This window comes from Aquila chrysaetos, chromosome 3 (genome assembly GCF_900496995.4).
Source record: "Aquila chrysaetos chrysaetos chromosome 3, bAquChr1.4, whole genome shotgun sequence".
Classification (NCBI taxonomy): Eukaryota; Metazoa; Chordata; class Aves; order Accipitriformes; family Accipitridae; genus Aquila; species Aquila chrysaetos.
The window spans coordinates 27,148,807-27,163,666 of NC_044006.1; positions in this window are offsets into that span (position 1 = coordinate 27,148,807).

Genomic DNA, 14,860 nt, shown 5'->3' on the forward strand with positions numbered 1-14,860 from the left:
AAGTTTTGTGCCCTCCTTCACTCTTTTGTCACACTTTCCTGTGGTGCATTTGCAGTGAGGGCTCTAGCCTCTCCCCTGTAAGCAGCTCTGTCATGGACTGCTGAACTGCTGTGGCACACTAATACATTTGGTAGCTGCATGGTTCACCCTGTACAGCAATACAACTGGCGCACAGTGCCAAAAAAACTGTTTGCAATTATTGCCTTTCCTGCAGAATTGACACGTATCTGGAATAGAGGAATTCTCACATAAGTGCTCTATTCCTTAATGCAGTCCTCTTTTCAAAATGCAGTATTCTTTCTCTATGTATATAAACAGCTTGCTGGACAACATTTTTACTTTCTGACATAAATTGTAAAAGCATCCATTAATACTGGCACAATAAAACAAGTGCATACAGTCTATTTATTGTTCCATTTTCAACTCTGTGACTAGAACATAATAAAGCAGATTTGAAGGAGGTAAGCTGGTTAACATGTAAAATGCAGCAAAAACCCATTGTGTGATGGAATAGCAACTTGTAAATCCCCAAGGCTATTCTTTTGTACAGCTTTAGAAAATACATGGTGCCAGGGTGTCTCATTCTTCCACCACTCTCTTGGCAACTTGAAATGAGGGATGTGCCAGGCAGTATGGCCTGAAAAATGCCAACTGGAAAAAGCAGATGCCAGGTTTTTGGACCACATGGAGTCCTGAGCTCCCATAAAAAGGCACACGTTTACTGCTATTCTGAGCAGTACATAGCAAACCAAATAAGCATATGTCAATTTATACCTCAAAATGTTGTTAACTAGCTTTAGTGAGGTAATTCATTGCCTGTGGAGTATTTATTTTTTATTCTGTGCTGCTATCTTACACAAATCTTACAAATTAAATATCCAAGAATGTTAGTTTGTATATATTTTTCTGCACATGTGCACACGTACATATAGTGAGAGATACAGAAGCACATAGTGCCAAATGCTATTAGGAAGAATTTGTTGAATGAAATCAAGTAAATTTCAGATATTGAAACTGCTGGAATTGGCCTTGACTCAGAGTTTTTAAATCTTTTGAGATGTCTAGATTTCTCACTGGTAATATTAAACCACTATTATTTATGTATGTATGTATTTTCAGATTGATTTATTTTACAACTGCAGTGAATTTTATTTGCAAACTACAAAGTGCATACACATAGTTTGGGTAACAGGTAACCAGAAATCAGCCTGGTTCCAATTATGTTGGTTTGTGTTGGTCCCTGGTGTTCTGTTTTCAAAAGCAGATTTCACTACAGATACTCACTTATGAATACCCACACATCAGAGTAATGTGTGGACTTCATCTTTTTGGATTAATTTGTTCAAAAAAAAAAACAAAACTCAAAACCCAAAACCAACCTGACATATCTTGAGCTCACTAGGTTTAAATTCTCATGTGTTTGAGGGGAAAAAAACATACCTGTTGTATCCAATGCTACCTACCCTGTATATGGATAGTCAGCGTCTACACAAGGAAAAAGCATTTGGGATAAAACAACACAGAGTTGAGACAGGGTAGATGAAAACAAAGACAAGTGTGGTGGTTTGGGGGGGTTGGGGTTTTTTTTATTGTGGGGGTACCACCTTCCCCCAGATCTTGGAAATCAGGGTTTGCTGTCTCCACTGGTCAGTGGAACCATTCACCCATGCAATTATTAGCAGGATAGCAGCCTCGAATTTGTATGCCTTAATAACAAGGGTGTAAATATATTTTAAAAAGAAAAGGGCCAAGCGAACCAATTTAGTAATGCAAGATTCTTGGGTCAGAAATGCTGCTACAGCTCTTGATGTTTGCAGAGTTGTTTGTTGCTCTGGATGTAATTTCCCTCCTTTTTCTTAGAAGCAAAATTTATGCTGTAATGGAAACAACTTGATTTGGGAAGAATGTTTACAGGACAGGGTGGGAGAACAAAATGTAGTACAAGAGAGATTAGTATAGGCCAGCTAAGGGTCTTCCTCAGCTATATTGTGTGCTTTTCTGCAGAAGTGTTTTTAATTCCAATGTGAATGTAGTTAAGAGCTTTGAAAATGCCTAACCTATTTAAGCTCAATACAGAAGGCAACAGGGAATCATTACAAAGACTCATAAGGCATGGGATACCAATATTGAAATAAAAATGTGTTTTCCTAAATGCTATGTTTCAAGCAGTAATTCTGCAACATCTAGGACTGCTTTATGAAGCACAATCTTTTTCTTTAATAAGGAGATAATCGAAAACAAGTTAGCTCGGCTTGAGAGAACAAACGGTGTTTCTCCTGGCTGGCTGGGGATCATAAATGTGTTTTTGACAAGGGTTTAGAGAAAGCTCTGGCTGGATGAGGTCGTATAACAGAAGTTGGGCTTTCTGACCCCAAATATATATCTGATGTGATGATTCTACACTTCAGGAGCTGTCAGAAGAAAATCTCTTGGGTTATTTTTGTTACTGCTTTGACACCAACTAGTGTCTTGAGGCACTAGGAAAGAAAAAGTGAGCCTGACAGGAGAGGAATGAATTGCCTCCATGATGGAAAGAAACTGCTGTATGTAAGGAGGTAATACACAGACTGCAGGAGGTGGAAGATAAATAAGAATGTATATGAGGACAATATCTTTTCTATATTGAGTGTCTAAGGGTATTAGTCTTCCTTATACTTTTTCCCCTTGTCTCCTACTTTCTCCCTGTCATGAAGAAGTGTACTTTTTTCAAGTTTGCATGTTTGTTGTTTCAGTAGTTTTTATTATGTATATATTCATTGTACTATGTCTTTCTCACCATTTTGCATATAAACCCCAGATTGAAACACCTCTCCTGATCCTACAACATCTCTTGATGCCCCTGAGAGGTTTTTTAAATGAATGACATGGATATAAATCCCTCACTTATGCAATCCACTGGAGGCCTCAGAAAGCCTAAACTGTGTCTGCTCTAAACCCCCCGGGAAGCCGGGAAGCAATATTAAATGTTTAGTGGCTGACTTGCAAGGATCTCTTATCACCCTGTACTTGTGGGCTTGGATTTTACTGGGCTTGGATTTTAATGCCTTGGATTGAAGGCTCTTTTTGTGATACTGCTTGGTTTCTTTAGCTCTGTAGGTGATGTGTAGAAAAAGGCAAAATGTTGATGTCTGTTGATATTTTGAAGGTATAAAGTTGTTAGCTGGGAAGCATGTGTTTAAGAAGGTACTGTTCAAGTAATTAACAAGGACTATGGTTAAACTTATTTCCATGCTTTTTTGGTGCATTTGTGGTAACTTTAATTTGCCTGTTAACTTGTTCTTCACCATGGCTTCTGCTCTGACACTCTAAAACTTAAGTCTAAAAACCAGATTATTTTTACATTAGCAATTTAACTGTGATTTGTGAATAAGATTATTTCATTGCTTTGTAATTTAGAATGTAAGAACATGGAGATGAGCCTAGATAGATTAAAAACTTTCAAATAAAGGCTTGTAGTTGAAAGACAGTTTATCTACAGAAATAGAAGACCTTGAGAGGTGAAAGACAGATGTGAAATATGGGGGAAAAGAAAGGTACAATCCCACATAGGGCAGGGATAGCCTAGAAAAAAATGAAAATATCTTTACTTCTATTATCCACATCTTTGTAGTATTATGTCTTGAAAGCAACTTGTCTAAGACTCCTTAGACTGTTTGTTGGCAACAGATTTCATAAAAACATGAGCAGAAAATGGAGTTAAAGGTTGATTTTTGCCGTTGTGTAGAGAAAAACAAGTCTTAGTTGTAAATAAGGACCAGCTATTTCACACTGCTACAGCTAAGATTTTCATTTGTCAGCTAAAAAGACACAACACAGAAAAATCTTTCTTGACTTTTTATAGTGTTCAACAAAAAGAACAAGTGATGTTAGAGAATGGAGGGAGAGCAGAACAAGTGGGTGTGTGCATGCTCTCAGTAGTGGCTCCATCAGTAGCATTTGGCCTGCCTTGGATATGGAGATCAGATTGAACAAACCATCTGAAGAAAATAAACCCACTAAACTGTAAGTGGAAGAATAACTTTCTGATCCCTAGGTGAACAACAAACACATACCTCACAGGGAAATTAGCCATTGTATTACAACAAGGGCAGCAATTTTGCACAAGTCAGAAGTAAAAAATGGTTCCTCTCTGGAGTTCGGAGGGGTTCTTCTGACATCTCTCCATAAGCTAAAAATTAATCAGACATTAAGTGTGCAGAAGAAAGTAAACTTACCGTATTTTGAAGTCTTTGGGCCCCTCTTCTCCTCCCTGTCAGGAATCAGTGACATCCTACCACCTTTCATCTGCACTTGCCTGCCTAATTAAGAAGCAACTTTCTTTTCAAGATAGGCCTATCATCATACCATGCCAATGCCTTTCTCTCAGGTTTTTTTCTCTACTTTTTTGATAGAGAGATTCTCTTCATGGTTTAGCATTAATACTAGTTCAGATGAGTGGGGATAAGCCCACATCATTAGGAATGACTGGCTTCACTTGGATACCATTGCACTGGTTGGCATACTCATTGCAATCTGAAGATTAGCTTCACTGGTATAACTGTGTTCATCAAAGTCAGAGCATCTAAACTAATAACTTATCAAAAAGCCTAGAGAACAGATTAGTTTTATGTTCTCCCCACCCCTCAGTCAAATGGCCACAATAAACCACAGCTGGTGCTAATTGGACCACTTAAGATCTTTGTACATTTTCCTTTTTCCCTTTCTGGCTCTGTTTTTCTTGTCTTTTTCTGTTTGAACTCTGTCAATGTTGAAGAAAAAGAACATCTCAATCTGAAGAGCCAAAGCTGTGGAGGGGTATTGAAGCAAGACCGCATCACCCATGAACTGGCAGTGAGGGATGTATACTGCATACTTAATAGCACCTGCAGATCATCAGATTGATCATCTCCATGGCAAGTGCTGTACAAACATGTTATAAAGGAAGACAGTGCCATCCCCACAGAAGATACAACTGAAAGTCTCTCCTGTCTACCTTCTGCTTGCTTTTCTATGCCTACTCTAATTAGGATTCTCCTGTTCCTATTCCCCGTTGTCTTTCCACTCTTCTCAGGCTCCTTACAATGAAAAAGAAAAGATCCCTTCAGGCAGCTTTGTACTACTTCTTGCTCCATTTGAAGTGCCTCAGTATGGAGCTAGTATGTTTTGTTCAGGCTTCACCATGGCAGACCTCAAGCTGGGGAGGTGGGGGAAGTGTTTCTGTGGGATCTGGTGTAGTTTGAGCAGTCGGCCTTGCTTTGTAGCAGAGCTGTGCTGCAGGATCTTTGTGTCATCCTCTGAAAGTTAAATACAAGTAAATGAGGAATAAAGAATGAGTGTGCAAGCATGTAATGAGCTAAAAGATGAAATGAATCAAGAAACAGGATATGGGTGAGACAAACAGGGAAGGGACTGCATGTAGGTTACACCTAGGCTGCAATTTCAGTCATATTGTGGTTGCTGTAAGTAAAAATGTACACAGACTCTGTCCATAGCTAGTACAGAATGCAATTGCTGCAGCAATGAAAGCTGCTGAAATTTTTTTCCTCAGAAAGGACATAGTTGTTAATGAGCCTAGATGAGTCCTTTTAGGAGTTAAGCCACTTGCCACTTTTGGCCTGCCAGAGCAGAATTGCACTGGAACAACTTCTTTCGTTAAAAAAAAAAAAAAGAAAAAAAAAAAAAAGGATTATTTGCAACTGCCTTTGCAACTTGTGATGAACAGTAAAGGAACAAATTTTGACAAACTTACTCAGTACCTCAGCAGGGAGATTTTAGAGGATAAGAGACTACACATGGATATTTTCAGTGGTAAAAACTTCTAATTGGTTCTTTAATCCCAAAGCTAGCAGCCAAAACCTCCAGCTTTCAGGAAGTGAAGCAAAGAGCTGGAGGCTCAGCTTTTGGCTTACAAATGCTTTTCTGTTGAGATTATTGGGAAAAAAATAGAAAAGTATTTTAAAGATCTGAACCTTTATTGCTTTGCAGTCTTTATGCTAAATTCTGGGAACTACACTAAAAACATCATGGGTATACTGACTGCCAGAAACATGGCACACTAACATGTGAGTGAACAAATGCAATATATGGCCTCACATGATCAATTTATATTGTCCAGAACACTACAGCTTTAATCTGCAAGTCTTCATCTCCCTTGATCCCTGAGATGTGCCATTGACAATAGTTTCCATGTCAGAAAATGATCTCTGCTGAGAACAACACACTTGGAAGTAAAAGGTGATGTGATTTAGGATGCAGAATGATCCAGGTAATGGAAACAGCAGGAGCACTTTGTAGGAAGGAACAAGACAGCACTAAACAGCTCATTTTGAGGTACTGTGGTAATACAGCAGAGTATTACAAACAAACAGGTAGTGGGGCAAGAGGAGATTAAAGAGGTGCTTCTTTTCTCTCCTTACATTAGCCAACTTCAGAACTCTTTAGGCAGAAGGTTTGCATGGTAATGTATCTGTATGCATATTCTAACTTTGGAAAAACGGCTTTTTGGAGATTTTTAGCATGTGCTCAATTTTCTCCCTTTTTTTTCCCCACATCAAACAAAGCTGATATGGAACATTTTTGTTCAGGAACAAGTGACACTTGCAGGCTTGAGAAAAATATATGAATTAAAACTTAATGATTTAGTAGAAGTTTTTTTGCACACAAATCATATCTTTCAGTTAGTTTTTCCATTTTTCATAGTTCATTTTTCCAGAACTAGGAGCTAGTATGTTTATGTGTACCTTTTGTTTCCTTAAAAATCATAAATATTCGTTAAAAAAAGTTGTGTTCCTGCTGCCAGACTCTGAGTCATCCACATATTCATGCTATTCAGTTACCTGTAAATATGGTGGTCTAAGCATGTTTATTGTGTAGGGCTGAATATGTCATCAAGTGTCTCTTTCAGTAAAATGACAATTTTGACTGTGCCTGCATTTCATTTCACTTCCCTCTGTTTATCACTGCTCGATCTACTGCACTATGGTGGCTGTTCTTGTAAGCACAGCACGTGCCACTATGGCAGCATCCTTTGAACCAAAAAAGAATAAATTACAATTTCAGTCAAGGGTTTTGACTGGATGAAATAAACTGGGAACCTTTGACATCTTGGAAAGAAGTTCCTGGGGTATCAGTGCATCTATACAGCAAAACAACCTGGCTCACATAATAAGGATGTTGTATGTTAGCTATTGGTCTATCCTAGGTAAAATAAAATTACCTTGAAATATCATTCCGAATATCAAATTTTGAAGAGCTGTCAAAAGAAAAACACTTAACTTCTGTCTAATTCTTCCATGTGCAACTAGAAATTGGATGAGAGGACTTATTAAAACTGTTTCCATCCTATGCTGCCATGCTAGAACTGCAAGTTAGTTTTGGAAGCGATTCTTACCTGCCCTTAGATAAAAGAAGGTTGATTGTGGCTCATAATCTACTGTCCCAAACTGGGCATTGTGAATTTTGTGCTAAGGAAAAAAGTATCCTGAAGGCAGCATCTTTCACCTATCAAGAAAAAGATTCCTTTCTTGACTGTATAGAAGTCAAACCTTGAGGAAAAGTTCCAGTTAAATGCCTTACTAGCTTTGGGAGCAACTCCCAAGTAAAGCCTATAGTACTGCATTAAACCTTCTAAAATCAGATTGAGTCAAGTACTCCAGAATATATTTTGGAGAACAATGTTACTTTGGCAAAAGAATGAACAAGGTGCAATTAGTTTAACAGTAAGTCTTCTCTACCTGTAATACCCTTTTTTTTTTTTTTTTTTTGGAACTGTGGAGAAGTTGACTTGCTCAAGTGTTATTCCTTCCAGCTCTCATCTAAAATTAGAAATAAAAAGTAGAATATGCCAGTTGATGCTTCTGAAGATAGGATAGAAAAAATGGAATTTTATGTAAAGACAGCGGCAGATTTAGACTTTGAAGGTAACAGCAATCCTTCTGCTATTAAGGGAGAAACTTGTCTCAGGGGCTTAATTCTGTAGTATTTCTTGCTCTGTAGTATCAGTGGGGGAATAGCAGAGTCCTTTATAGCAAATTCAGTTCTAGCTGTAACTCTTTCTCTGGGGGAAACCATACTCTGACTTTTCTGACAATGCAAAGAGATAGTAGCAGAGGGCAAGCTTCACGGATACTGCCACACTATAATATACTGTTTTACTCAGTTGATGGGATACCTTTCCAGTAAGATAACAACTTGCTTAGGTGTCTAAATACCACTGTCACCTGAGGAAGGTATAATACACAGGCTGGATAGTGAACATGGCTTAGAACCTAATAGAATAATATGTACAACCAGGGGTCACTAATTTTGGTGTATGGAAACCAATATTTTAGTAATTGTATTGAGAATTACAGTTTTTGCAGTTTCCTCTGAAGAAAGAAATATGGCCTTAAGCTAAACCAAGAGATCTTTTGAATATTTTGGTGGTACATTTCTTTGGGAACAGCTAGATGCAGTTAATTGGCAAACACATGTTGCCTTAGCAAGCAAATTTGTAATCCCTCTCATGCTTAGAGTATGAACTGCTACTGTAATGCAGGCCCCAAAGCACATAATCACAGACTACTTCCTCACTGACTTGAAAGTATCCTTTTTTTCACTTTCACCTTTGCATAGTTGTGCTTTGGGGAGTAGGTGAACCTGTTTTGTACATGTAGACTGTGCTTTGCCTTCATTATAATTTTGTATTCTGTTCGTGGGAGAGAATATGGGGTAAAGCAGAGGAATCTGTGCAGTAGCTTTCCTGAAAAATAGAAGCTATGAAAGGATCTACTGTCTCCAACTTGCTTTCAGGGCTTCACTTGAAATGCTGAATCATCACCCAGACAACAGTTAAGTAGCTAATACTCCTCAGCAGCAGACTAACACAGAGAAACTTATTTCTCCGTGTCAACTGAAACTTTTATTACCAACTATATTGGGGTTTGGGGGGGGGGGGGGGGAGGTGTTGGTAGCAGGGGAGGGGCTGCAGGGGTGGCTCCTGTGAGAAGCTGCTAGAAGCTTCCCCAGCTCCAAGTTGGACCTGCCACTGGCCAAGGCCTAGCCCATCAGCAACGGTGGTAGCAACTCTGGGAGAACAGATTTAAGAAGGGAAACCTGCAGTGAGTAGTGGGATTGGAATGTAGAGAGAAACCCCTCTGCAGATACCGAGGTCAGTGAAGAAGGAGGGGGAGGAGGTGCACCAGAGGAGGTTGATGCCCCTGCAGCTCGTGATGAGACGGCAGGCTATCCTCCTGCAGCCCATAGAGGTGAGCGGGGGAGTAGATGCCCACCTGCAGCCAATGGAGGACACCACACCGGAGCAGGTGGGTGCCCCTGAAGATGGCCGTGACTCCATGGGAAAGCCCATGCTGGAGCAGTCCATGCCTGAAGGACTGCAGCCTGCAGAAGGGACCCACGCTGGAGCAGTCCATGAAGAACTGCAGCCTGTGGGAAGGACCCATGCAGGACAAGTTCATGAAGGACTGTCTGCCATGGGAGGGACCCCACGGTGGAGCAGGGGAAGAGTGAGGAGTCCTCCCCTGAGGAGGAAGGAGCAGCAGAGACAACATGTGATGAACTGACCCCAACCCCCATTCCCCGTCCCCTTGCGCTGCTGGTGGGGAAGAGGTAGAGAAAACCGGGAGTGGAGTTGAGCCGGGAAAGGAGGGAGGGGTGGGGGAAAGGTGTTTTAAGATTTTGTTTTACTTCTCATTATCCTGTTTTGATTTGATTGGTAACAAATTAAATTGATTTGGGTTTCTTTTCCCCCAAGTTGAGTCTGTTTCTCGCCCGTGACCATAATGGGTGAGTGATCCCTCCCTGTCCTTGTGTCAGCCCACAAGTTTTTCATCACATTTTCTCCTCCCCATCCAACCACAAGGGAGGAGTGAGTGAGCGGCCTCATGGTGCTTTGTTGCTGGCTGGGCTTAAACCATGACACCAACATGTACATGCTAATGATCTATTGACTGATCCTTGCAAGAGACTCTTTCCAGTGTCTCAGGACTGGAGAACCTATTCTATAGAAGAGATCGGGTGCTGAAATAGTTGAACTAAAACTCCTCTGTAGCACAATGGCAGCTTATTCAAATCAAATTGCTATGGGTTTGGATGCTCTGTTTCTTGGCAAAGCCTCCTTTGGAAAGCAGGTGCTTTCATATTTTGCTTCAAAGCAATTTCCACAGAACATTTTCCCTGACTTTATTAGGAAGTGACAAGTATGTTAAATTTGTTATCGGAATTGACTTTATTCAGAAAATAATTTACCGTTTGCCTTAAACTTCACTTAAAAATCCTATATTTTCTGGCTTAAATTTCTCTTTCACCTTATCTTGATTCTCTGGCTTACATTCTTCAAACTGATACATTTTTATATATAAAATGTGTATCTACTTAAATATTCTTATTTATATCATTGTAAAAAATAACAGCAGATGGATCCCTCTTGGTGTTTGCAAACAACAGTAATGTTTGATGATGAATGCACAACATTGTCATCCAAAATTGCTGTTTATGGTGAAATGCAGCCTTTAATAAGAACTTACTGTGTGTGTTGAACAGTATCCTGGATTTCTGCAAAATGCTTCAATAAACTTGTCACGCAGATTTCTCTCCCTCCTGGAAAAGACAACTTAATGCCTCCTCTATGTTTACCTCCATTTTGGATTTATCAGTGAAGGCATGCATGTGTAGATGCACGCTAGAAGGTTTTTATGAATTGCACAGTTATTGTTATTTCCCCTCATACACAGAGTAAAAGGCTCCTTTCAGCCTGACTGAATTTTAATTCTGTTCCAGAGAATAACAGAACAGGAAAGCATCAGTCAGACTCTGAGAGGGAGCATGTTGTGGGTGTCCTCTGCATAATCTGTGTGGCTGTGGGTGGCACAGCCTAGCCTTAGCTAAAAGAACAGCCTGGTTTGTCTCTCATAACCTTGCTTTTAGTGTTTGAGGATTTTATCAACTGTAAACTCCTCAGGTTAGAGTTTTCCACGCTGTGCGTGTGCCTCTGGTGGCTTGTATCCAGCAAGTCTCTGTGAAAGCTTCAGACGAACATGGCACAGCTATTTATAAGATGATGATTAGGGGGAAATACCATGTTTAAGTCACTTGAAAGAATAAATCTGAAAATATTTTTAAGAACCACCAGCACTGTTTTCTCCTCCTCTCAACCCACCAAACCCCATGTTTTAGTGCCAACACTTGAGGCGGTGAATTGTTAACTGCAAATGTTCTCTTTGTTTCCATGAAAAACAACCCACCTTTGCTAGTGTCAAAAGCCTCTGAAAAAGGCTTTCTCAGTATGATCAACAGACTTTTTCAACAGGGCACCAGATTTCTCCAGAGATGATCTGCCCTCATTACACCCTGGCCCACTTGACAGTGTTTGCCCTTATGATCATTCTGCCTCAAACTATCCAATCTTATGTGACTAAGCATGGTCCAGGTTTGAGCCCTGCTGACTGAAATGGATTTTTCCCCAAAAATGTGACTGAAGTGAGGTGGAAGCAGCTTCGGGAATTGTGGGTTAAGACATCACCTCTCCCGTGCTTTCCACCCCTTAGCCCTAAGGAGGAAGAGATTCAACTGAGATACAGAGGTGTGACCTCAGCCTACAAGAAGCTGGTGGAGGCGGGTGTGATTAAGGCCAGACAGGGGAACTAGGGCAGAGAGCTATCTAGCATGAAGGTACTGGGAACTAGAGATAAAAAGAGAAGAGTGGAGTGGTTACAGAGACAAGATGGCGTGAATTAGATGCCCACTGCAAAGGGAAGGGAAGATAAAGCTGAGATTTGCAGAGTAATTTTAATTATTTGTTTCTATTTTTATTTCTTACTTTAATAATCATTGAAGCACTTGTTTTACACATTATCAGCCTCTTATTTATCTGCCACCCTAATAAATATAGGAGGTAGTTTCAGCCTTTTGAGACCATCTCTAGTCTTTTCCTTTTTGCAGCAACAGACCAACACTTCCCTCATGTCACCACAGCCTTGTTCCTCAGAGGATAAGCTGAGCCAGCATTACATCACTGGTAGCATATTTTGAGCTCTGCCACTGTATCCAGGGCAGTAGGAAGAACATATTCTGAACATGAGAGTTGACATGCTGGGGATAGTTTAGCTTCTTTCATAATGTGGGGTCAGCTAGGAATTACTTTCATTGAATCAACTGCAAGTAAATTTCTAATTTCATGCCAAAGGTGCTGTTTCCTTCTTGGCTTAAATGGATGTACATTTATTTTTTATTAGACTGCAAAAGACCCCCATCTCTTTTCTTGCTGTACAGGCTACTGCCCTACAATATTATCTTTCCCATGCCTTTCTGCTACTGTTGTAAGATTATTCTTTCAATTGAATCCAAGTTTGCGTGTGTATTCTTGCCATATTAGGGACTGTCAATATTATTTATTTGCATATATTATTCTTTTGTCAAGTCCTGTAATTGCTCACCAGGGCCACTCTAAGTATTCCTTAGCTGGGTTTTCTTTTTCACCCGGCATATGTTTGTTGCTTGGCTCTTTTACAAAGAAAATAATAATTCTATCTGTGTTTTCTTCTAGTGCCTTTAGCCAAGCAGAATCTCCTGCTGTCTTGATTCTTCCATACAGCATTTTTGAGTCCGTAGTCAGTTGCAGTCTGAGCTTGCTTATGCACCTTTCCATTCGACTCAAGCATTTTAACTGGTCTTATCTTATTTATACTTCTTTGTCGCCTAGGATTCCCAGTGCATGTACCTTGGCTAATGCAAAATATTTTTTTTTCCAAGTTCAATTGTTTCTTTTGGCTAGTTCTGTGCAATGTGCGTCCCATTTTTAAGCATGCATTATTAAGGAAATAGACTTCCTATAATCTCTAATGGCAACACTCAAGATCACATTTAGTCTTAAACACTGACCTTAAATAGCCAACAAGATTTCAGAAAAATGTCTTTGCTAAAAGCCTCACATGATGAGGAGGCGTGTGGATCTTTAAAAATTGTGTCATACTTATGAAACATGTGGAGTGGCCTGAAATAGCTGGGCCTAGAAATTCAGGAAGGTCTCTTCTCAGTCAATTGCTACTGTGAAGTAAATGGAACAAAGAGCGCTTATAAATTCAAGCTGCTGCTATTTGATAGTCAGGTTTATTTCAGGAGACAATCATAAAATTTTAGCTTAGCTAATCTAGATCATTATTTGGAGTTGTCCTGGGAAAAATTATCACCACTATAAAGTTTACAGCTTTATAAAATAAGGCTGCATTCTGTTTTGTCTCCAAATGAAATGGAGGAACAGATCTGGAAACAGTAAACCAAACTATTTTGATGTTTACATATTGAACTAAAAATCTGATATCCCAATATTGTCCCTTCCCATGCAACTTCTCTTTAGATAAGTCTTATGTACAGATGTTTGTGTACAAATGGCTGAAGCAGAATGGCCCATTTTTCAGGAAAATTCTACTAAAAATAATTTTTAATTTTAAGATTCACACTTACTATTTATATGAAAAGTGTTCTCCACTGTATTATCTTTTCTTTGGAAGTCCTTACAAATCTAGTAATGGGAACCATGAAAAGCTTCAAGCAGCTCTAGCATATACTTTGATAAAATTCTGTGAGGTCTGTCACTAGAGATTTTGTTTGACAAACATACCTATTTAATTGTTAGTAGTGCTACAGCACTCTTGTGAAAAGCCTTTTTTTTCTTCCACTTGAGATTACATCCTTAATATTGTGAATGTTGCTACCTGGCCTTGATGTAATCTAAATACTGATAAATTGTTTTCTTCTATGTGTGTGAAAAATGTACAAGTTTTTCAAATCCAAAAATTATATTCAATTGTGTTCTTTTCATAGAATCATAGAATGGTTTGGGTTGGAAGGGACCTTTAAAGGTCATCTAGTGCCACCCCCCTGCAATAAGCAGGGACATCTTCAACTAGATCAGGTTGCTCAGAGGCCCATCCAACCTGACCTTGAACGTTCCAGGGATGAGGCATCTACAACCTCCTTGGGCAACCTGGTTTGCCTTAGTTAAATTAGAAATGTATGTTCCTAGTTCACTGAGCAACCATCAAAAAACAGGAAGAGTGCAGGTCTTCTGCAGCAGTAGGTAATGGTAGGAAGATGGTACATGACTGCTCTATCATTCTCCTCTTTTACTTTTGTCCTTCATAGCAATGTAGTCCACCATGCGTCAGCCAGCTTCCTCTAGCCACATGGTGTTTTCATTGCAATATCCTGTTACACTTCCCCTAGTTAAGTTCCTTCTCACAAAACAGGAGCAGAGAATGATAAGAAAGAAATCTAAGAGCCTATAAAACACGGGTTTGATAACATTTTGAAGGGGATCAAATTACATGGTCCCCACACTAATTAGGTGGAGTTGGATTCAACGACTGAGCCAGCACCTTCTCATCTGGTGTCTAGCTCATTTAGCTCAGATGAGAAATCCTGAAGTTATAACAGCACTAGAGCCAGAAACTGGAAATACGCTGCCAGACTTACTTCTTGCTTCCCAAACGTTCAGGATGTTGAGATCAGCCAATGGAGGTGCCTGGCTAGGGGATGGCAAGGCGAACTGGGTCTCCCTTGCAGGCACCCTCCTGCCTCTGGCAGGCCCCTGGTGTGAGGGATTGGGCAGTGCCCTTGGAGCCAAAGGATGGAGATACAAGCTGGTATCAAACCCATTTTTGGCACAAGTGTTCAGTGCATGTTTGCTCAACGGCTATTGAAATGCATAGTGCTGAGGCTTTGAGAAGCTTATAGGTGAAAAAGTACTGGCCTGGCTTTCAGTCTGGCAACCTCTTAATGCTGCAGCCAGCTGTGCTGTGGATGAAATGCACCCACAAAGATTACAAATATAACAAGGGTAGGCATGCAATGTCCAAGCCAACGTGGTCCCAGTAATTCTGTGGCA